At 39.8% G+C, this 25,389-nt stretch overlaps 1 long non-coding RNA gene across 1 annotated transcript in view; it reads right to left on the reverse strand.

Moving 5' to 3' along the window:
- The window catches only part of LOC127466965 (uncharacterized), a 52,787-nt gene extending 30,088 nt beyond the window's left edge, over nt 1–22,699 (reverse strand). Inside the window, exons 1-3 of the long non-coding RNA XR_007902909.1 lie at nt 21,459–22,699; nt 16,016–16,097; nt 5,757–5,858 (exon numbers count right to left, since the gene is read on the reverse strand). This is a non-coding gene — a long non-coding RNA (uncharacterized LOC127466965). The remainder of the gene's footprint in view (nt 1–5,756; nt 5,859–16,015; nt 16,098–21,458) is intronic.
- Nucleotides 22,700–25,389: the final 2,690 nt, after the last annotated feature.

The following is a 25,389-nucleotide window of genomic DNA, read 5'->3' on the forward strand; positions in this document are numbered from 1 at the left end:
CTGGCCTGTTAGCAACGAAGGAGTACATAGAAAAATAAAGAAATAATAAAGGTCCCTAAAATGCGGAACAGGTCTTGAAATCCCGAAGTTATCAAGAGGCAAAAGATGTTATTTCTCACCCAGATATACAAATGATAGGTTGCTGATCACTCATTACTTGTCATGCATCAGAAGCAGCAGTGACCTAAAGAATAAAGACTTTCAGAAAAACAAGGAAGCTCAGTAATGCACTGCTCAGAGGACAGTTCTAGACACAACAAAATCTTTCCCTTTGCTTTCTATTGTGCAGAAGTGTCTGTTTTATGTCAGTGAAGGCATTCCTGTTATCAGTTGCACCATGGGCTTCCAGTATTCCTGCATTATTAAAGCCTACTGAATGTGATCCCCAGGATGGTGATACTTTGGCATTGATCTACTGATGCACTTAAGCATATTGGTGGGATCTATTCACCAATAGCATTTATATACCACTGCTCTAGGCTTTCTATCATCATGAACTGCAATGGGCAGGGTGACGAAACAATATCAAGAGGCAGATAGAAGCCAGAATCACCCCAGCAGTAGGGAAGAGAAGCCTTCAGGAGTTTTAGAAAACCATCTGTGTCAAAGATTGCACTACTACAATACAGTCCAAAATATCATAGAATCATAGAGTATGCTGAATTGGAAGGAACCCATCAGGATCATCAAGTTCGACTTCTGCCCCTTTGCAGGACAACCCAAGAGTCCTGCCTGAGAATTTACCTGAGAATATTGTCCTGAAAATATTGTCCAAATGCTTCTCAAACTCTGTCAGGCTTGGTGCTGCGACTGCTTCCCTGAGGAAGCTGTTCCAGTGCCCAACCACCTTATGGGTGAAAAATCTTTTCCTGATGTCCAACCTAAACCTCCCCTGACTGAGCTTCATGCCATTATATGAAAGGGTGAGGAGCAGCTCTTGTGAAAGGAAATTAATATTTAAGTGGAATTTGCTTATTTATTTTCCAGTGATAATGACTTTCAAACTTCCATTGTTGTACACTGCTTTGATCAAATGGTTTGTACAGAAGATGCCGTTCTCCTTTTCAGTGGCACAGAGAGCTGAGATGACTTGACCAAGCTCACTTAACAGATCACAGCATAGCCAGGCTTTGAATCTCAAAGAAAGGCAAATTAATAATAGCTCTTGTGTGACTAACACTCTGTAAAAGAAAGAAGTGTTCAGTGATGCATTTTATAGGGGACACAAACTAATGTGTGTTTGCTGGATTGTCGAGGACCAAGAATCGGAATGGGAACGATTCCAGAAATGGAAAAATATGTACAGCAATTGAACAGACTTTATGATGCAGGCTTTATAGTTATTATCTATACATACATTGTATGTTCCCCCAGAATTTGTATCTTCCGGGCACATCCCGGCCTGTTCACCTCCCTGCTCCTCTGTTTCTCTGCCGATTGACTGGAAAAGCTGCAGACAGGAGACAGCCCCATTTCACCCTTTCCTCCCCTGGTTCCTCCTGTGCTTCTTCCCTTTTGCCCATCCCTATCCTGGCTTGTCCCCCTGTCTGTCTCATGCTCCGCCCTATGTTCTGGCCCTTTCCCCTCCCGAGCTGATAAAAGATCGGGTGCACACGTGAATAAAGCATTCTACCTGCATCCCACCTTTGTGTCCCGGACTTGTGTAGTGCCCCCTCCCCCCCTCCTTTCGGACCACAGCACTGGATGATACCACAGATAGGATGGTTCTTGAACAGAGCATGTGAGCAAACCTAACGTTTTAGAAGACATAAAGGTTACAAATATACATAGTTATACATTACTATATTATATATGTAGTAATGTATAGAATGTGTAGTAATGTATGTTACTGTTTATATGTAATCATTTATATATACACACACACACACACATAGCGTTTAGATTCTGTGGAAATCCTCAATGAAGCAGCCTGGGTAGAAGTTCACAAGATGTCTGTGCCTATCTTTGGTTTGAAGAACTTAAACTTTTTAAGAAACTTGACTTTATTTAATTATGTTAGAAAAGTTTACTAACCACTTGTAGAGTAATCACTTACATTTAGTGAAGTAATTCTGATAAGAAAACCAGTGTGATAGACTATTACTTCAAGACCACTTTAACTCTTTATAATGGGCTGACGTTCTCAGTTCTCTAGCACACCAGCCAACCACAGAGGATTTTTAGGGAAAAAAACAACATTGAGGTTGGTATCTATACTAATCTTTTCTCTAACAGACAAGATTCCAAAAAGCAACAGTTAATTTACCTTTCTGTTCTTCCTGTGAATAGAGATGGTCATTAATTTTTAAATTTCTTTAAAAAATGAAAATTACGTTCTTTATCTAAATCAAAATTTAACATATTTCAACTTGTGAGTGTGAAAAGTGATGACTGGAACTGACTTGGTCTCTGGGTTGAGTTAGGGATGCACATCGGGTAAAACAAGAGCCCTAATCATGCACCTGCTCCTATTGCAGACCATGCTTCCCTCACTGTCTTCTATCAAAGCTGTGATAGAATACATATTAGGCTTCAGAGAGAGAGACTGTATCAGGCAGAGAAAGCATATAAATTGTAGATCTATCACATGCTATGTGAATGCATATTCCACTTGGGCTGAATACTCAAAACCCCAAGCTCCAAACTCAGCTCCTTTTTTTGAATATGCAAAAGCAATAGAAGAAAAATATGTGCTCCAAACTCCATATTCACATGCGTGGAGTTTGTTGGACTGTGTGCTTTGGCAGTAGGGAAAAAGAAGAGGAAGAACAGCACCAGGAAAAGGACAACAATTCCTAAAAAAGACAAAACAGCATGAAGAGCAAGGCAAAGGGGGTGAAGAACTTTTGTAGAGCCTTACTGAAGGATGAACTTGTTTCTGTCTCTCCACACTGTGATCCTCTGTACCTCTATCCTCCCTCTCTTGTGATGTGTTTGTTTCCTCCTGTATTTTCAACATGATGTGGCAGTCAGGGAAGGATCATTCTACCATAATTTACTTGTTTAGCCCAAGAAGTACTTCTATATCTTCTCCCAGTTCACTTGATAGACCAATTATTGCTGATTAGTTGTGCTGAACTCCACGCTTGTTGGTTTGTGGTTACGTGCTCTCAGACTCTTAACATCTGACAGAAAGCAAGGACGTGAACTTTATTGCTGATCTTCCTGTCGTTTGTGGGTTCAACTCTTAACATTTATATTCCATTAATATTGTCATTTCTGGACTAAATGAATACAAAATCTAATCTGTTCTCTCAAGAGGAAATCACTGTAACACTTGAACATGTTACTGTTGAAGGTATGTGGGTCAAATATTGATTTTTTCCAGTATGCCAGTATCAATCAGTGTATTTTAATTTAATTCAAAATACAAGGAGCCAAGAGTTCATGGAAACAAGTTATACCAAGATGGACTCATTTTCTCAGGGCTGCTATCTCTCAGTCTGCTGATACAGTGGACAACAGAGATAATTCAGTACTTTATGGAACACCTAGGCTGCTGGGTTGAGATAGCCTGTGTTTGTACTCATTCTGATAAAACTAAGAAGCAATTTGTTAAGTGAAATCTCTCCAGAGGAGCATGAGCAAGATGGTCTTCAATGAGTAGTTTTAAAGCCCAAGGGATTGGGTTGGAATGGTAGGGGGAGGGGATCTGATATAGTAGCATACTATTATGGTGCACAGTAAAACAGGGATACGTCAGAGATTCCTAGTCTAGAATATCTCTAGCAAACCTCAGCAAATAGACAGGCCATGGCAAACTGCAGTTGTAAGTAGAGCATGAAAGCAAGCAGTGTTGCTGAATGTGTTTTCCTACCCAGATATTTAATATTTCAGTAGAAATATACGGGATTCATAGACATGATGGACTCTGCTGGACATGAAGCAGAATTCCAGATCATTTGCGTATATTTACTGTTGGGATTTCTGGATATACAGGGAGAAGGTTAGAGAGGTGATAATAGATTTAATTGATTAGCTTACAAGGAAAAATCAGGAAATATGCCCCCAAATTGTAGATACACAAGTTTGAAAGTTTTGAACCACTATCTCAGATACAATGGTTGGGTCTGAAAGATGTCAAAGGAACCTTTGTGTTGGTTCACATATCTCCTGTGAACTTGCTTATTTGTTGTTTCTGTAACTGAAATGGATTTTCTAGGGTCCAATGTTGTGCTGTATCCTCAGTGCAGGGATTCTAATAATCCTGGCAGCAGATTGATTTTCAATAAGTAGAGTTCAGATTATGAAATCACTTCTCTTGCTAACAAACACGTGCTCCTGCAGACAGATTCACTAAGACCAGTGGAATTACTTGAGAAAGTCTTGACTAATTTCAGTGAGACTTCCATAGTCTTGGTCCACTTTGGGTAGTTAGATTTAATTGTGTTTGAAAAGGAGTGGAGCCATAACAAAGTACAACAGGGGAGAAATCTCAGTGGTTCATATGGATACGCCTCCGTAGTAGGTGAACTCCTCATTCTTATCTGAGCTTTACCCCAAATCCCACCCTGCTATTCACATCCCCTTAAATCCTTGCCTGTTTGTCCACTGAAAATTGGCATAGGATAAAGTCTGTGCTGTGCTTTAAGAACAGTTCTAGCCTGTCTACTTTGTAGTGAGCATGTGAGTGAAACTTATCTTGTTTCTCCAATTCTATTTTATATCTGAGAATTTCTCACCCTTTTCCTTCCTCCTGCACCAGAGACTACATGCATATGTGTTTGTGTATGGTTACCATTTAAATCTCATTTCAGATGCTCTGCCTCATGTCTGACCAGCAGAATCTGTCTCAGCCCAGAAATTTAAAAAGAAAAAAATCCGTTTATAGTTGGTGGTTGCTGACCAGTTGCTGACTATTAAGTCAGTCATGATAATATTCATAGGTAGAGGTTGGGAGTGAATTTTTTCACCTCTGAAGGAAAGACAAAATTAGTCTGAGCACTAGGCACACATAAGCATATACTGAAGTATCTTATCTATGCCATCTAATTTAGAAAGCTGAGTTGGAAGCCTGAGTTCTCGAGTAGAAGATCCAGAAGAACATGAACAACAAATGAGGCAGAGGAGGGAAGAAAAGAAAAAGAGTGACAGAGAGGACAGGGGGAAAGAAAGGACTTTTTGATTAAAGTAATTGATGTGATTTAGTCCCACAGAGTATTTCATAGCAAAATGTTTTGAGTTGTCCTCTGGACCATCTTGAATATGAGGCAATGCTTCCTAATTCAGTAAGTAGGGACCTGGGCAAAATGTGTCCCTGTGCATTCTACCAAGGGTTTCAAGACACCTCTGAAAAGCCCAGCACACTTTTTATTAGCAACCCCTTATTTATTGAATCATGACCCCACTGTGATTCTTGCAATATAAAGTATTCTACCACTCTAAGGAGAAGATTTTTTTCCTCCTTACTGACTTTCTACTGGTCACTGCTCTTCTGGTCTTGCTGTCTTGTAATAACGAAAACTAGAGCAAAGTGTCCTTTCAGTGCATGCACTCAAATCTGGAGTTATTGCTTTATTCACTGCCACTTCAACTTGCACAGACCTGTCCTGTTCTCTTATTCTTATATTTTTGTTTTATCTCTCTGAACTCTCAAAGCAAAGCCTAGTGTCATGGTAATGTGTGTATTCAGTGAGAGCACACAAATGTATGTGGATGGTAAAGGGGCTTCAATTTAGTTCAGGACAAAAGAAATAGGGGTTGGTGTAAATTCTGAAAACTGCAGCAAAGGGTCAGTCTGGCAATTGACCACCTACCAAGAATTTGCAGTTGTTCCTTAGTGTTCCATGAACCCCATCCACAAACTTTGGGGTCGCTCTGTCTTTCAGTTGAAAGTCTGGAGTCAGAATTGGTGAATCCTGTAACAGAAGGAGGAAGGAAAAAGAAAAATACCCAATATAATCTGATGACCTGGAAGTTACGCTGGGCAAGATACTGAGGACCTACTGAAGATTAATCTATGGTAGAAAGAAGCAGCAGAATCAAAGTCACAGACTGCCACTATCTTTGTGACTGTTACTGAAGCAACAGCAGCAAGAGTGGGAACATTTTTAAGTAATCAGTATAAGAAGTGCTAGAAAAACTATTGTACTGTTAAATCCTGGGTCATCTCAGCTGGAATTGCAGGGAGATACTAGGGGCTTTTCCTTTGATTCCCATTCAACCTCTGCCATGTACAACCCAAGACAGATTTACACGTGAAAAATTTAAGAGTAGAAGTACAAGTTTACTCCAGCTACATATGAACTGGTTGTGAAGATTGTGATCCATTTCCTTTGCATTCTTATGGTCATAAATCTATTATTTGAGCAGACTTTTATGCTTAAAACACTGTCCCAGACAAAAAAGACATGGAAAGTGTGCTAAATGAAAATGTCTCTTGATGTTTTTCATACTTTAGAACCCTCTGTTTTCTACCTATATGGCTGAGAGAGGGAGGAGATTTGTTCTTTTACTTGTAATTTCTCTTCCTTAGCTCAGCACCCTATTCATCTCTGTGTGCAAATTTTGCCTTTTTTTTTTTAAGTTGGCTATTTGTGTTTGATCACATTTTGTTTTATTTTATTTAGAAGGAACTGAAAACAAACAATAAGGTTCTTGGTTGGAAAAAGGCTCCAACAACTCCAGTAGCTACTAGTCTTGGTCATTAGGCAGCAAGCTGCCAAGTGTATAAGCCTTGAAATATCTCTCTTCCACGCAGATAATTGTTTCCTTAGTGGGAGTTTGTAAAAATCGCCTTTACTCCAGACTTGATCTGGTTTCCCTGCTGCACCACCCTTTTCTTCTTCTTCAACTCATCTCCAGTCTTTTCTTCCTTGGAATTTTATTCCATTTGTTTTCTGAGATGTGGACCAGTGACAGTCTTTTAATGCATCTTTTCCGCATGTCAGATGGTCTTATGCATTTTAACTAGTTGGTCCTTATTTGCAGAGAACTTAAGGCAGTTCTTAGGTAAGGTCTGATAAGTTTGCAACACTATTTCTGCATGGCTTGAGCTTGACTATTTAGTCAAATCACATCCCAACAATTCAAGGAGAGGTGAGTCAATTCTTTATTTCTGGTCATTTCACCTCGCCCACTACTGAAAGACACAAAAAGTCCCTTTACTTTAAGTTCTACCAGGAGCACACATTTTGGCATAGGCAACATGTAATTTAATGCATAAAGAATCTAAGCTCCAGAAGAGTCATTGGAGCCTCCAGAACAACCTGAAGAAAGAAAAATGTGAAGGATAAAATGAGTTGGAAAAATAGTAGGGAGGGAAGGAGGTTGACTGCCACATTCTCCTAAACAGTGCTCCACACCAAAGAGTCTGAATCACCCTCTGATGGCTTGACTGACTATTCAGTGAGTCCAAGCTTCTGTACCGCCGCTCAGCTTAGGACGTGTAAGGTTGATATGAATACCTGCCCACTTCCCCTCTACTCCTCATGCCCCTTTAATAAGGAAAAAATTGATTCCCTGTTCTGTAGCTGGGAGAGAGCACAGTCTCCCTGGCTGAGTAACAGCTGGGGAAAAAATGAATAGACCATATGCTGGAGAACAGCCGGCAGAACACTGGGACAAAGCTGTGGACCACTGCCAAGCCTTGCAGCTACAGCCATGGCAGCCAAGACGAGGAGTGGAGGGAGCCTATTCAGAAACACGCTGTCAGGGACCCTGCACTTGGTTACTTTTAGAGACTGCAATGTGTAAATTCTGAATGAAAGAAGGAAAAATTACTTGTTTTCAGAAAGGTCCTTTGAAAGGAAAATCATTTACCCAAGTTGCCCTGAACATCCTTGTTAAAACTTACCTGGCTCTCATATGCTTTAATTTTTTTTCACCTTTTTGATGACTCTCAGGAAAGCTTAGACCATTGCAGAATTTTATCTGAGGGAACAACTCCTGACTTCTTTGTTTCACCTTTTCAACCTTTGCTCCCCTTTCTCCAGAAGTGAGTTCTTTACTGTTTCACCTGTTGCCTGGGCTCCTTGGCAGGATGGGATCTGCTCAGGGGTACATCATGGACAGCTGTAACAATTCTGCAGCCTCTGGAAGAGAAGCTTAGTTTGTGCAGACTTTTGTGCAACACAAATCAATCTGCAATATTTTCTCTCCAAAACTTTTCTCCCTCCTACCTATAAACTGGTTATATATGCCAGTCTCTTCCAGACCCACAGAGGATGCCCTTGGTGGTAATGTATAATTTTATTAGAAGTGGACTGGAGAGCTGTAGCTGATGAACTTGCTGAGCTGTGTGAGAGAAATAAGGTAGGAGCAGGAGCAGCCCTCAGGCAAAAAAAGAGACAGACCTGGACCTGAACTGTAAGCCCACAAGCTGTGGTACACAGCCAGCTTTTTCATATGAAATATCAGTGTGAACCGAGATAGTTGCTAAGTCTACATTGGATGCTACACACCTGATCGGTCTTACTCTGTGCAGGTGTAAGTCAATGACTAAATTGATAAATGGGAAAACAAAATAGAATCTTGGCTAAGTTTTGGGTTAGAAAAAATGAAAGATTTAAGGTAGGGCAATTTTTTACATAAAGAATATATGGATGTTATTAAAAATCACACTTCAACTTTCTGGTAATAATCACACTCATTATAGTTCTAATTAAATTTGTTTAATCAGGCTTGTGTCTTCTGAAACTTTTTGCTTTAAAACAGAGTACCAGCTTAGAGACACTTAAGCAAAAATAGTGAAACAGTTCACATTAATCAATTGTGACTGATTTAAGTGAAATCTGATTGCCTACAAAGCTGATACTTATTTGTCTAACAAAGCTAAATGAAAGCGGTTGGAAAAAAATCCTTATGCAGTGGTTTATACCTTATTGGTTATTCCCCTGTAATTAGTTGGTTTAGATTCTAGATATCCAGTCCAGTGTAACTTGTCATATATTGGCTTATAATGTTTAAAGGGAAAAATAAATGAGAATATACTTCTGGAATGGCAGCGATATCTACCAAATTTCCTTTTAAATATGTGCAACAAAATGGATTGTTAAAAATAATCCCCTGAGGATGGTGCCTCTTTTGTCATTTTTCTACCAGAGTGCATCCTGCACTCTGACAGAAAATTGCTCATTAATATCCAAGGAATGACCAGTTTTTCAAAACAGTCATTCAACTATGCTGCCACTGTTAATTTTTTAAGCATTATGGGTGCCATTAATTGCTTGATGTGGTTGATAACAACAGCAATCCTTTTCGAATGGAACATTAACTCCAAAACCAGTCATTAGTTTTTGTCTGCATACTGTAATTAACACTTACCTTCCAGAAGGTAAACTTCATGACTTCACAGAAATTGCAAAGCCACATGTCACTGGGGATTTGGCAACTCTGTCTAATATTTATATTTTCTCTTAAGATATTATGATGGGGTGGGATTTTTTTGGTGATCACTCTTTTACTAGTAACGATTTGCATTCACTTGGTATACACAGTAAAGATAAGGGATCTGATCTGCAATTTCAGCCCAGGGAGATTTTTCACTTTTTTCCCCTCCAGCTTTTTTTGCTTCCTAAAATAGGAGAAAGGTATGTATGCCTCAAGTTGCTTCTTCTCAGATGTGTGAGATAGCACCTCATTTGGTCACCCAGCAGGGACCCATTGAACAATCTTTTTGAGCAGAGCAGAGATAGTTACTGAGTGTCTGTAAAACGGAGGTTGAGGATTGTTTGAGGTGGAAAAGACGGGAGAGAATATTTTTAATTATCTCACACACAGCATACTTTGTCCTTGCAACCTCTGCTCATGTCCACATCTCATCCCAGTGGGTGCTGAAATCAGAGGTGAAGAAAGGGAATAGCTGACCCATCATGGAATACAAGAACCTACCAGAACTGGAGCTGCTTAGGTGTGAATTTTGTAAAGTAAATTCATGTCTTTACTTAAGCTTAAAGGGAGATATGGAGGGTTTGGTTTGCAGTGTCTGTTCCTCCCTGTGATACTTTTCTCAGTAAAAGGTGCAGAATTAAGGGTGGCTGTGCATACATGCAATATGGAGCTCAAAATCCCTGCAACAGTGTCAGTTTTCCCCCATAAGCTACTTTTATATGGTCAGTAAACTCACTTCCAATTCATTGTGGTATGACTTTAGACACAGTTCATTCGATTTTGCAGTAAAGGACCACACTTAATGTGCTGAAGTACACATATATGGACAGAAGAGTGAAAAAGCATAAAACATATTTGGGTTTGTATTTAAGAAAACAGTTCTTTCTTTGGTCTATGCTTGAAAAAACCCCCACAAAATGCAAGCACAAAACCAAAACAAAACCAACAAATCTAACCTCAATATAAACCTCTAGTAAGTCTATTTAGTTGAGATTTTTAAAAGCACTACATGATTTAAGATATATGCTGTCCCTGAAAAACTGAGAAGTTTGTGCTTCTAGGCTGCTAAAGCATGTTTGATATGCCTGTTTATATTGGATTCTTTATACTGGATTCACTGGTAGCTTAGCTCAAATTGAAACAGAGCTTTGGTATATCATTCCTCCAGGACTATAATGTCAGCTGACACCATCTCCAATATTTTCTGTTTCTGGAATGTGCTTTTTCAGAGCATTGCTTGGTGATATCAAAGGGCACTTCCCGGTGGCAACTTCTGCTGCTTGAGAAATTAGTAACCTGGAGATGCTCGTAAGTCTTGCGTGCTTTGCTCAGAGATAGTAAACACTCAAGGAAAATTACACACAAGTGATACTCCCTGCAGGCACTCTAAGGAAGGCACTGGAATTTCCTAAACCTGCTGCAAAAATGCAGCTTATGTAAAGATGTCTTGCTTATCTAACTATTCTTTATCTAGTTATTCCCATACTCTGGCCTACAGGTCATTTCTCCTCTCCTGTTCCCCTGCTCCCCCCCTGCAATTTGCTAATAAAATGGAATGGGTAGAAAAGGCAGGTATGAAGTCTCAGTGCTTTATCTGTAAAGTCATTTGTGTAATATTCTTTGGGTGATGCTTTTGTCTAGCAGCACTCTATATTCTCTCTAGATGGGGAAATATTACAGAATTTGTAGTCCCCATTTTAAATGCATTTTACCTCTTCCAGGTTTTGGGCCTCTTGCAATATTTTGAACCTTAACATTCCAGATTTTTTTCAGCTGGGGCTATGTTCTTTCTGTTGTTGTTCAAAAATATATTGAACCATAGAAATGGCAGAGGTGAAGAATGCTAAGACCTGAGTTAATACAACTGTGTACAGTTAAAAAGAGAAAGTGCTTTTCACTTAGATCAGAAGGATTTTGTATTTCAGACTTCATTTGTCCAATTTTTTAGGCATTGCTGGTAACATTTCTGTAATAGCCATTTTGACTTGTATATATATGTCCCTTGACTCTAAATTATAGTGGAGAAGATTTTAACCATATGTATTTAAAGCCATGCAGCCAAATGTAACTGGGTTTAATAAGAGCTTATATTAAGTAGATGCTGGCCCAGGAAGACCATTTTCCTGTGGTGATGAAGAGTATTGGCTATTGTTATTGAATATTAGGGTAGAGTTAAGTTTATTGTCTATAGAGTCAATATAAATATTAAAACCATGTAGATACACCTTTGTAACTAAAAGTCACTTGTCTGCATCAGTGTGTGTTTTTTTCAGAGAGGTGCTCAGCTTTCTAAATAAAATCTTCATGAGATTATTTTCAGATTATTTGACTGGAGCTCATGAAAAGAGGCTTTGTTTATTTTATGGATTTGCATACAATTTATTTAAAATAATCTTTTTATAAGTGGGCCAGTAGATCATAGTAAACCACAAGAAAAATATTAATTTTCTTGCTTCTTCTTTTATTTTGGAAGATATGTGTGACTCACTGTCTTTGGCAAATGAATTTATGTTTTTTTCAGGAAGTTTGAAACTTCCAAAAGGGACAATAAAGGTATTTGGTAGGATATCCACTTTATCTTTTTTTTTTAAGAAAAGAGTTGAGTAAGAGTTTGCAGTTAAAAAAAAAAGGATAGTTTAAGTTGATCTGAGTCTGCTCTATTTTTCAATTTACAATTAACTAAAAAGTTTCCTATTCACCTGTTTTCTGCAGATTATCACTTCTTGGCGGATACCAGTTGTAAAGGCACTCACAGATTTACACAGTTATTCTGGACATATTTGCATAGTCATGTATACACCTAGAAAAATAACATTTGAAATGGCTGCAATAATAGAAGAAAAAACATCTAGCCTACATTTACCATTATAGGTTCCATTAATAGTACATCTGTGTCAAACTGAAAGAGGCAATGTCAAGAATGGCTGAGCTCATGCTTGCCCTCATTGCTCAGCTTCCATGTCATCAGTTTTAAAGAAGCTGAGGATATGTTAAGGCAATGACATTGTTCCAATTTTCCTTCTTAGCTATAAGGAGCTTTCACATGCAGTAGCACCCCTAGGTTACTTTCTTATTCTCTTAGGAAGCAGATAACATGGATAACTTCTGTTTTAACTTGGAAATTGGTTTTCCTGGTCTTCTAAGGGTAGTCAGCATTAGCAAGTAATGTGAAGGTAGGATTTTTGAGCAATGGCAGTTGGCAGCGCAAGGAACATCAATCAGTGTAGAACTTGTGGTCAGACCATTGCAGAATCATTGTAACTTAAGGTTTCAGTAGCCTTAAGTGCAAGTCTGTCAAGAACATACTATTCCGAGTCCACAAGGAAGGGAAAATGACAGTGAGGATTTCAGGAGTCTGGCAGAACATAGCCTGAACATAGACTGTTCTGCCAAAACAGAGGCTAGAGGGAATAGTCTGCTTCATTAGGTCAGCTTGATTAAAGTTGTGCCAGGAGTATTCATTCTGCCATAAAAAATCTGAATAAACAGAGTAGGTACAAATTTCTGTAGACCTAGAGAGCTGTGGGACTGGGGGGCTGTGGATTTGATGGGAGAGCTGAGGCTTTTGCAGGGCACTCCCTGTAAACTCACATCTGTAGGGTTTGGTAGTTCCACTGAAGCTGGTAGCAGTTCAGAATCTGCATCCCTTTTCAGCATTTGTTTTGCGCCAGCTAGGTTGAGAAGTCTGACGTGTGAGAACTTGAGCTCAGTGCTGCAATGTTCACATTGTCATTCTCTTGATACTAGAAAGCACCTGCCCAAGTATTTAGATCTCACTGGAGTTAAGGAGATTTGAATTCAGGTTTAAAATTAATCACATACTTAGACTTGTTGTTCAAGAGGAATGAACTTAAGTGTTTGCTGAATTGGGGCCCAGAAGAAGTAAAGAAGCTCTTTTACTATTTTCGTTCTTTTAAAATTGGCTACTCCTGCAGGATGTGTAGCCACCATTCACATTAATTACAGAGAAGGGGTGGCAGTTCAGTAGCCACACTGCGCACCTTCAGCCCCTGGAATCAAAAGCTGAACTGAAATGCTGAAATGAGCAGGGGGATGGCTCACTCTTTCCTAACCTCTGACTGTATCATTAGGGTGGTAATGTTATTTAAGCCTAATGTATCACAAGGAAATGGTTTCATTGTTATCCAGTGGAGCCCTATGACAATGCTGTGGTGACTGAGGCTATAATGAGGAACCGATAAGATTTCAATGGCAAAAGGGATTCATTGCTAGTCCATGACCTCATGATGAAATCATTACAATGAAGTCAGAGATATGAAGTTATTATGGGAAAACTATTTCACAGCAAGTCTATAAGGGCTTTTTTGACAGTGCCATTATGAAGCCATTACAATGTAAGGTTATGATGGTAAAATGGTTTAAATGAAACCCTATTATGGTTTAAAAACAGACTAAATGGTGTCAGTGGAAGCTATTCTGCCTTCTAAAACCTAAAAGAGTTAAGCAGACTTCTGTTTCTAAACAAAAACAAGTGATTCTGACTTAAATTTTCTCTGATAAGGATAGCTGTGGCATACCTCAAAAATAAATTAAACTTGTACTACCACTCCCAGTCTAGCATTTGAGTGACATCTAAAACTGACTGTCAAAGTAAATAGTATATTCAAAACTGAGTAAAAATCCCACTACCTAAGACTGACATCTCATCAGTAAGATGGCTACTGGTTAAAAATCTAGCCTAATCTAATCACCCACTCTATCACTGGTGCTGAAGTGGAATAAAATATACATTTAAAAATTGGTCTGTGTTTACCACCTCACTATGAGATAATTAGAATAATATTTCCACAGAGGAACATTCCTCTGAAGTATCTCTGTTTTTTCCATGTGTAATTTCCAAATCTTTCTTGTCAGTCCTGTTTAGCTTTAAATTAGTAACTATGTATTTTATGTTCAAAAAGTTCAGTTAGGGATGATCTGATAGCACAGGGACTTGGATGTGGGACTCCGTGAAGCTTGTGGTGAGTGCCCACGCCATTCAGAAGGGAATGTTCTGGGTCACAAGGACGGAAAGTCTATCCTAAGGTCAAGAATTTTTTTAATAGAATGAAAAATTTCTGCAAAATGCCCCAGGTTTGACAAATCTGCTTTTTTTTTCTCCCTCTACATCAAGACAAAAGAGGAAAAAAAAGTTTCCATGAGGTTTACTTATTGTAAGAGTTACATGTGCTGGAGTATTGTTATGGGTTGTGGAATCTACAGCCTTAAAGAGGAGTTTCAAAAACAGTTAGTTAGGTGGGAACTCTCTTTAATCTCCTTGCTCAATGTGCATGTAAAATGATCTGACACACTGTCATAGAGTGTGTCACATACCAAACCACGCTATCAGCTGTGGATCCCTGTGAATAGAAGTTGGTGTATCTTTGTTAATCTGGCATCCACGTGTCCTAAAACAGCTTGAAGTGTAATCATTGGGGTTTTATGTATCTTTGGAGACTGTGACCCCTGAGGACACATTTTTGGATAGAAGGGCCAGGATTCTCTTTAGCTACTTAGGTATCTCAACACTTTACAAAAACTAAGGTTGAAAGCAAAGCCTTGAACAAGAAGTTTCCTCTTGAAAAGCAATCTCAGTGGTTTATAGCAGTTTGAATTACACCTTTTGCATCTCCTTTGCAGAGACCTCAAATGGATGCTCACTGTTCTTTTTTGGAACACATGCTGTTTCTGTACAGTAACTGCAGTAGAGAGTTAGATTATCAAATGAAATATGAGCTCTATATTTCCCATTTCAGATAAATTAAAAATTATAGACTTTTAAAATTATTTTGGTATTAAAAACTACAATCCATCTGTCAGTTCATCAGTCAAATAAATGTCATCAAATACACTAAAAGATGCGGGTTTTTTCTGGTATGTTGTAAACCAGGAATAAATAAGCTCTCCAAAATTTGGTAAGTAAAGCTGTGCAGTACTATAGAAATAAGTAATATCCTAATATCATGTGTGTCAAATTTTGCCATGCTCATTCTTTTCAACTTCTCAGTAAGTTCAAAACCTGTTTGATGTCCTTTGAACAATACCATCACAGAAATTTCACAGAATATTCTGAGTTGAAGGCACCCACAAGGATCATCAATCTCTATTATCTCTGGTAATGAGGAGGTTATTCTGTAAACTGGTATAAATTGGATATTACAGCTACTGTGGACCATACAGCAGAGGGAATCCTCTGAATATTTCTGTATACTGCCAGCTTAGGTCTGCCATTGATAGAATTGAGCTTGAAATGATAGTTCTTCCTGCACTCAGTGATTCCTATTGATTAATAGGATGCCCGTATCACAGTCCCATATCACAGTGAGGTAGGTGCTGGGAGGGTGTACTGCTGCAGGCACTGTTCAGCACAGAGACTGCTTCTGTACCTTCATGTTACACAGCATCCAAGATGATGTGAAAGGCCAAATGCAGCAAAACAGAATGGATGGGCCCATTCACATCTTGTGCTGTTATTGACAGGTCGTAGTCCTTGCCTGAGAAAAAATATCTACAAAGATGCTTTTCAGATACTTTGCCCTCCTCACCCTCTATGAGCAGGAGCCTTACAGATGTGGAACATGCCAAGGAAGTGAAGCCTTGGTTTCAGTTTTAGCTTGGATGAGAGAATTTATGTCCCATATCTCTTTCTGTCTCTGAAAGAGTGCCAAGTAACATGGTGCAGTACCTGTGTGGTCTCTCCGTGCTCTTCCACTGGGTTTGCAATTGGCAGGGCTTGTTTGGGATGAGAAGGAAGGTGGACATCAGGCCTAGAGATAATATGGTTGTAGATTGCAGGTGATGGAAAGGCATCATCTGATGGTTCATACTTCTGTGATCAGTCAATATATCACTACCCTGCTCTTTCTTTGCTGCATCCATCTGATGGGCTAATGGCAAAAATTGTTATTAGTCTTCTACATTTTGTTATACTTTTTTACTATGCCAGTCAGCCATCACTCCTTGTCCTCTTTGCTTCCATGGTGTCTGTTACCTTTGTTTAATCAGCAAATTTGATGATCACTATCTTTGTTTTTTTTCTCCTCTAAAAGCCATTTATGAATATAATAAATAGGATCTCTCTTATTAAAATACATTTACCCTTAGTGAATTCTGTTCCCTTTCTCTTTTAAGCTTGGTAGCATCACTTTCAAATGAACCTAGAAGAAAATGCAGGTGAAGTAAAATCATTGTGTTGACCAACTTTACAGACTTCACAGCAATCCATACATATATATTTCAATTTATAGAACAAATTCCCACATGATACTGAAGTCCATGTATGTTAGATGGCTGTCTCTACTTTGCTTGAAAACAAAAACATTGTAATTATTTTGAAAAATAGTAGGCTCCATTCCAATCATCATTACTTTTCTATCTATTTCTTTGTGGGCGACTTAATGGAATATTGTCTTGATACCCTGTTTGACTATTGTAATTTGACCAGTCTTTTTATATGACAGGAAGGATAAATATAACTAGTGATTTCTTTTTAAAGGTTGGCTGGGGGTGAGAGAAACAGAGATTGCTATATAATGTGAGAAAGCACTAAAAAGAGTTTCAGAAGGAAATGCTGATGTCTCTATGGGTCAGTTCTTTAAATATTTGATAAAATTTACTACAATTTACAGCAATATCTGTTCTAATGCTTAGTACCATAAGCACTACTATCATTACCATAAGCACTGCTATCATAGAAGAAAATCATAGAATGACTTGGGTTGGAAGGAACCTTAAAGATCATCTAGTTCCAACTCTCCTGCCATGGGCAGGGTCACCTTCCACTAGACCAGGTTGCTCAGCACTCCATCCAACCTGGCCTTGAGCACTTGTAGGGATAGGGTATCCAAAACTTCTCTGGGCAACCTGGTCCAGTGCCTCACCACTCTCACAGTAAAGAATTTTGTTCTAGTATCTAATCTAAACCTACTCTCTTTCAGTTTGAAGCCATTCCTCTTACTCTGTCACTACATGCTCTTGTAAATAGTCTCTCTCCATCTTTCTTGTAGGCTCCCTATATGATGGAACTTCAGACTTTCCAGATTTCCAAAGTCTTGACTCTTTTCTACTTTTTTTTCATAGTAATTGTTATGTAGAAATAACTTCAGGGGGTTGATTATCTCCACCTCTCTCTGGTGTCTGCTGGATATGCAGAATCACAGAATATGCTGAGTTGGAAATGACCCACAAGGATTATCAAGTCCAACCCTTAGCCCTGCACAGGACCATCACAAGTTACATCATGTGCCTGAGAGTATCATCCAAACAGTTCTTGAACTCTGTCAGGCTTGGTGCTGTGACCCCTTTTCTGGGGAACCTGTTCCAGTGCCCAACCACCCTCTGAGTGAAAAACTTTTTTTCTAATAATCAACCTTATCCTCCCCTGACACAACTTCAGGCTGTTCCCTCAGGTTCTGTTCATCACAGAGAAGAGATCAGTGCCTGTCTCTCTTCTTCCACTCACAAGGAAGTTGTAGACTGCAATGAGGTCTCCCCTCAGTCTCCTCTTCTTCAGGCTGAACAGACCAAGTGACCTCAGCCACTCCTCATAAGACTTTTCCTCAAGGCCCTTCACCATCTTTGTTGCCCTCCTTTGGACACTCTCTAATGCCTTAATATCTTTCTTATATTGTGGTGCCCAAAACTGCACACAATGTTCAAGGTGAGGCTGCCCCAGTGCAGAGCAGAGCGGGACAATCCCCTCCCTCACCAGCTGGTGATGCTTTGCCTGATGCCCCCCAGGACATGGTTGTCCCTCCTGGCTGTCAGGGCACTGCTGACTCATATTCAACTTGTCATCAACCAGGACCCCCAGGTCCCTTTCCATGGCACTGCTTTCCAGCCTCTCATTCCCCAGCCTGTACGTACATCCAGGGTTGCCCCATCCCAGCTGCAGAATCCAGCATTTCTCTTGTTGAACTTCATGTGGTTGGTGATTGCCCAGTCCTCTGATTTGTTGAGGTCTCTCTGCAGGGTCTCCCTGCCTTCGAGGGAGTCAACAGCTCCTCCTAGTTCTGTGTCATCTGCAAACATGCTTAGTATCCCTTCCAGTCCTGTGTCCAAGTAATTTATGAAGGTGTTGAAGAGCACAGGGCCCAAGATGGAGCCCTGTGGAACCCCACTAGTGACAGGTCTCCAGTCTGATGTTCCCCCATTCACTATTACCCTCTGTGCCTGACCTGTGAACCAACTGCTCACCCACCACATGATGTGGTGGATATTTTGTCCAGAAGGATACTGTGAGAGACAATAGAGAAAGCTTTACTGAAATCCAAAAAGACTACATAAACTGGCTTCCCTTGATCAACGGGGTGGGTTGATAAGCAGAACTGTCCTCTCATGAGGCCATTCTGACAGTGACCAATGACTGTCTTGTCTTTCAGGTGTCTTTCATTACTTCCCCGAATAATCTTCTCCATAATTTTACCAGGTATTCCTGAAGTGAGAGTGACAGGCCTGTAGTTTCCGGGGTCCTCCTTCTTGCCCTTCAGGCACATTTGCCAGCTTCCAGTCAGCTGGGACCTTTCTGGATTCCCAAGACTGCTCAAAAGTCATTGAGAGAGGTTTTGTGATTACATGAGCCAGCTCTTCAAGGATTCTGGAATGTGTATCCTGCAATCCTACTGGATTGGTGGATCTTTCCTTGGTGGACCAGAGGTTGCTTCCAACTTAGACACCTGTGTTTCTGTCAAGGCATGCAGAGGGATGGTGACCATCCCCATCCTAACACACACTGTCAGGATGAAGTAATATAGAGAAGGGTTCAGAGGCGTGCTGAGTCGCCACAGTTTAGGATTGTGTTTTAGACTTGTATAGAAAGTTTAAGATTTAGTTAATGGAAATTGGGCATTATAAATTCTCTTTGTACTCTTCTTGCTTGCTTTGCTATAATGTTAGCACAAGAATAGCTTGTTCAATGACAGCCGGTGTTCAAAGCTGCCATTTCTGGCTCGTTTGCAGCAGTTTTTTTTCTTTCAGTTCCCAAGTAACGGCAGGTTAAAAGTGAAACAAAAAAATAGGTTATAACTCGCAACACACACATGGGGAGAATCTAACCTTTACAAGCATGAAAAGGACCTTCAGCCAACTGGCAGTTGGTTAATAAAAAAATCAAATTCTTTGTTGAACACAAATCTTTATCATTTTGAAACGCATAATGAGACTGGAGTAAGTAACACTTACTAGAGTAAGCTTTTGGAGAAGAGTCACAATCATACATCACACACGTGATACACATCAGAAATTATACAACATTCACATCATACACATCTTTAAGTCACATCCTGATCAAATGTTTCCTTATGTATTTTACTGACCATATTGCACTCTTATAGAGAGATTCTAAATGCATTTGCAATTTAAATTAGCAAGGGCAGAAAAAACCCTTTTGTTTATACATAAGTGCTTTGAGCTTTCGATATGGCAATGATTCAGAAACACACCTCTTTAATACTAAATTTACACTGAAAAAAATTCTTCAAATATATAAACATTTCTCTTGCTACATCACACTAATGCTACAGTATTCTTTAGGTAATTCTTCTCTGACTATTTGTTTGTTTAAAGGACAGGTGGATTATAGAGATGTTTCAGAAAGTCCTTATTTAATAGCACAGTTCTATATGGGTATTTCATTTTCCGCTTCCCAACCCCCTTTCTCTTCCTAAAGGATCAAGAGGGTGTTCTCTAAAAAACAAGGGCAGGAAATACTCTGTTGTAGAACTGAGCTCTGTACAAATTCTTTGAAATAAACTGCCATATAAAAAATGCAGATTGCATTGGTTTAACAAAATCACAGAATGGGTCAGCTTGGAAGGGTCCACAATGGGTCATCTGGTCCAACCTCCCTGCTCAGACAGGATGTAAGAACTTAAAGAGCCCAGTTGCCTGTCTCAAACGCTGTTAAGGCCACAGAAGGTGTCTCACTGTGAACTTCCTGGAATAACAGAAACTACAGCTGGGATTTCTTTCCACTTTTCCCAGTTCCTGCTGTCATGAAATGAGTGTTTTGAGGTCGCTCAAAAATCACCAGCAAAGGTATCAGCAGAAGCAGGTTTAAATAAAAGCAACAGCGTGACAGAGTTCTTGGCAAGGTTCACTCTACTACTTACTAGACAGTTAAAATATACCAAGAAAAAGCACTCAGAAATCTAAAATCAATATCAGTCTGAACCAAAATAAACACAAGACCATCTATGTGGAGTCTGGGGATGGGGGGAGAGGAAGGAAAGACAAAAGCATAGAAAGGGTAAGGACAAAAAGGCCTGGCAACACTTAACAAAGATCCATATATGATTTCCTATACTATAGCAGTAACTTACTTATAAATCTAAAGTACTTAAGAATTTAGGAAACCAGAATCCCTAGCACAGAGACCTGGGAGTTTGGATTGACAAGAAGCTGAACACGAGCCAGCAGTGTGCCCAGGTGGCCAAGAAGGCCAATGGCATCCTGGCCTGTATCAGGAACAGTGTGGCAGCAGGTCCAAGGAAGTGATTCTTCCCCTGTACTCAGCACTGGTGAGGCCACACCTGGAGTGCTGTGTCCAGTTCTGGGCCCCTCAGTTCAGGAAGGACATTGAGGTGCTGGAGCAGGTCCAGAGGAGGGCAGCTAGGCTGGTGAAGGGACTGGAGCACAAGTTCTATGAGGAGAGGCTGAGGGAGCTGGGGTTGTTTAGCCTGAAGAAGAGGAGGCTCAAGGGAGACCTCATCACTCTCTGCAACTCCCTGAAAGGAGGTTGTAGCCAGGTGGAGGTTGGTCTCTTCTCCCAGGCAACTATCAGCAGGACAAGAGGGCATGGTCTCAAGCTGTGCCAGGGGAGGTTTAGGTTAGATATTAGAAAGAATTTCTTTACAGAGAGGCTGGTCAGACATTGGAATGGGTTGCCCAGGGAAGTAGTGGATTCTCCGTCCCTGGAGATTTTTAAAAAGAGACTGGATGTGGCACTTAGTGCCATGGTCTAGTAACCACAGCGGTAGTGGATCAAGGGTTGGACTTGATGATCTCGAAGGTCCCTTCCAACCCAGCTGATTCTATGATTCTGTGATTTATTGTAGCATATGCACACAGACATAAAGAGTCTGTACAAGGTAGCTATGAAAAATTTCTCTCAAGTTCCATGAAATACTCACTTGGAATATTTTTACATTCTTCTCAATGGGCAAAGGATTGAGTCCTGAGTGAGATGTCAACCCAGGATTCGTCGGTCTGGATCCTCCAAGAGATAGCAAACATGAGACTCACTAACTCTCAGAGGTGTCCCACTCAGAGGGAGATTGTGGTTGCAGCCCACTGCAGCCCAGGAGAGCTCAACTGATCTTGCTTTGACTGCTGTTTATAGGGTCACAAGAGAGTGGGCTTTAATCATAATAACCTTTCATCTCGGCTGCACTTTTTTGTTCTCACACTTTGAAAGTGTGAGAACAAAAAATATTACTCCACTTGGATTGTTATTCAAACAGAAAAAAAAGTTTCCAAGGCTATTCATTAAAAAAGCAAGGAACTCATTAGACCACACTTAACTCCTGGAAACAGATGGTGTTTCTGATAAGCTGGGAGGAGCTCAGACCGGGTGCTGTCAAGGCCAAAGCCTAAAGAGCATTTCTCAGATCAAAGTGCAGCCCTGGGGTGGGGGGCAGGGATGCACCACTCCACCTGCAGTAAAACCTGAAGTGTCAAGGGCAACTACTTTCAGCTTTGTCTTCCTCTTATTCTAACTCTTCTTGAAAAATCTAAAAAAAAAATCTAATCTCTATGGATGTTACCTAGGAGAAGTAAAAACTGAAAACTTACAGAAACCAAAGAGATGTTTCTCACTCCTACATTTGAATTCTTCCTTTTCAAACTGCTCTGATATATTCTTTCCTTATTTCTTTACAAGCTGGGGTATCTGATTTTATTTAAAACATCCCCCTATAAAAGAGTTCCCATATGGTAATCTTTCTGTTGTCCTACAGTCTTCTTTTACAGGCTCCAAGGTACCTTCCTTGGGATGACCAGTACAGGGTCCAGTGATCAAAATGCAGGCATACCACATATCAGCACAGCGGCTTTATGATGTTTCCTGTTTTACTTGCTACACCTTTCCAATTAATTCCCTTTTTAGTAGCATCTTCTCCATTTGATGACTGCAGGCCACTGAGCTGTAATTTTCAGAGAACTGTCATAATTTCTTTTCATAAAATGCACTATTTCGCTGAGGAACCTGTTGCTACAGCATAGTGCAAATACCACAAATTTACATGGATTAAAAAAAAAAATAATTAAATCCATGAAACAAAAATTAATCAATGGCTATTAAACAACTGAGGGAATGTTGCTAGTTCAGGATGTTCAGGCATCACAGATTGTCAGAAGATGGGAGAGTATGCTGGGAAAGGACCATTAACTGCCTTTTCAGTCTTCTCTCTAAACTTTTGGTATTGGCCTCTGTCAGGCAGAACTTTATGCTGGGTGGACCTGACTCAGAAAGGCTCTTATTATGCTGTGTTCCTGAGCAATAGTAGTTAATACGTAATCCTTTAACATGTTAGTGCTGGTTTTCCCATGCTGATGATTTTGCGTTTGTCAGTGTTGAGTTCAGCTGACAGCCCATTTGCTGAAGACTGGAGATCTTTTAAAAGCCTTTGCTGTAGGGTTAGTCAACCTATCTCATCCTGAAGCTTTGTCACTATCAGTGATCTAATACAGGCCATTTACATGTATTGAGCAGTGCAGCCACTGTTGTAGCTCCCAGGGAGACTGTCTTACTGAAATTTGTCCATGTGTAACTGGCCTTTTATTCCTGATTGTTTTCCCCCATCATTTAAAAAATAATTTGTGTATGTGAGAACATTTCCTTGTAATGTGGGGCAGTTTAGTTTCTTTAAGAGACTCTGCAAATGGGTGTCTTCTGGTCCTTTTGTATCATCTTGCTCCATCTGCTCATTGTCCCTTCAAACAACTTTAACTGTTCCGTGAGACATGACTCTTAGTACAAAAGTCAATTAGACACTTACCCATTATATTATTTGAACATGTGTTCTAATTATTTGCTTTCTTCTCAGTGTAACCACTTTACCTGGCATGAAAATTTGTATGTGCAGTTTCCAGTTCCTCTGAGAGCTCTAAAAAAATTAGCATCATGATTTGGTGCCAAAGCTAATGTAGATATTAAATTACAACTCAGTATCCATATTTTGAAGAAAGCATGAATGAGTATTGTCTGAGCTGGTCTCTTCTGGGACTCCCTCTGCTGGTGCTCCACCTTGAAGTGATTCTTTAGCTTATTCCCCCTGCAGAGAAGGGCTGAAAGATGAAAACATTTTGTATAATAAGCAGTAATATGAACCATTCATCTAACTAGTCTGGTCTTCTTTTAACTTGCCCTGGCACTTTGGTGACCACTGGGGAACCACTGACAAGGATACTACTTCCGTGTTAGGAAGGAGGTGTTTTTTCATGCTCTTTATGCCTTTAACTGGTTTCATCCTTAATCATTTTTACTTTCTTTATGGCTGTTCTACATTTACATTTCTAGTTTATTCTATTTCCCATTTTCCTTCTTTCCGTATTCAGACAAAGCTTCTATTTTCAGCAGGCTATCTTCTCACCACCCATCTGTGATTGTACACGTTGGGGCTGAGGGAAAAAGTCTTTACCAATCTTTGTGATTTTTAGTGTGCCATCACTGTGATGTCTTAAAACACTCTCCTTTACCATTTACAAGCCTTTTATCCTTTAGCTACTTTATTTTTTTTTTCCTTCAGTGGACTTCTTTATTTCTATGCAATTCTCTATTTCTAATCTTAGTGCTGTTAGACTGAGGGTAGTTATTTTTTCTTTTTCACTCTTATAAGGATGCTGAAGTTCACCCTGGTATTATACAATAAATCTTGGGCAGTGACTCCCTAAGCTGAGTTGTATGCCTTGTCCAGGACCACAATAAGATTTATGTCTTTTTTGTAGCAAGCATTGGCCAGAATTTCAGTTGATGACAGTGTTTGGTCAGATGACTGTTACAAACTCTGCTTCAGAGAGCGAGAACAGAAAATGACCTCTGGGCTGGTTTATTGCCCAAACGGTGGTTACACAAGGAATAACTCTGTTGTGGTGTGCAGTTTTCCTGGTCATCCTTGAAGGATGGTCCAATGATAGTTGTCTTAACAGCTGCATCTGACTTATTTCCTCCTGCTGCTGTGCGCTGATATTCTTTAGCAGTCCCCATGCCAGCCCTGCATGTGATATAACACATGAACATGGTGCATATGATGAATACTGAAACCGCATTCACAAGCTGCATGTAGTTCAAGAGCTATAAGCTATGTATCTGTGCTGTAGAGGTAAGCCTTATTGTCCTTAGGGTCTACAAACTTGATGCTTCTGGCTGTGGACATTGAAGAAATATAGTCCTGTACTGTTACAGAACAGTAGCAGTTTTTAACCCTTTGAAATTTAGAGGATATTTTAACTCTTCTATTCTGAATTCTGTTCTAGGATTGTTCCCTGGCTTGGATTATTCCCTGGCAGACAAAAGGTAGAACTTTTTATAAGAATGTTTTTTCTGGATCAGTAAACATGTTTATGGGTAATTGGACATCACTTAGTAAGAATCATTGCAAACGCATTAATATCGTAACACCCTTTATTCCATCCTTTTGACTTTACCTACATCATACATATTTATTCTTTCTGCTGATACAAATACTACCCTCCTATTTTGCATTTGATTCACGTATTCATCCACTACCTGAGAAAAAAGAGAGGAAGGGAGTGATGCAGGAGAGAGGAGCTTTTAGTATTCTGTAGCTGAGCTGTCTGATGTAATATGTTAGAGGATATAGGTGCCAGTAATGTGCAAAGAGCTTGAAAAATGACCAGGCAGTGCCAAGCCCACAGTGCCTGTTGTCAGGAGGGCTAACAGTGTAATAAATCAACCTGTCTTGTGTCAAGGGTCATGTAGTCCAATGTTCAAAGCTGTTTGGCCAGCCTGATCCAGACAGGCATATGCTATTCATTTCCAAGCAGTTAGTGCTATTACAATACTAGAATCGCCCTAAAGCAATGTCTGCCCTGTGCTACTTT

This window comes from Manacus candei, unplaced genomic scaffold (assembly GCF_025592945.1).
Source record: "Manacus candei isolate 608988 ecotype Guabito, Panama unplaced genomic scaffold, ASM2559294v1 h1tg000011l, whole genome shotgun sequence".
Taxonomy (NCBI): Eukaryota; Metazoa; Chordata; class Aves; order Passeriformes; family Pipridae; genus Manacus; species Manacus candei.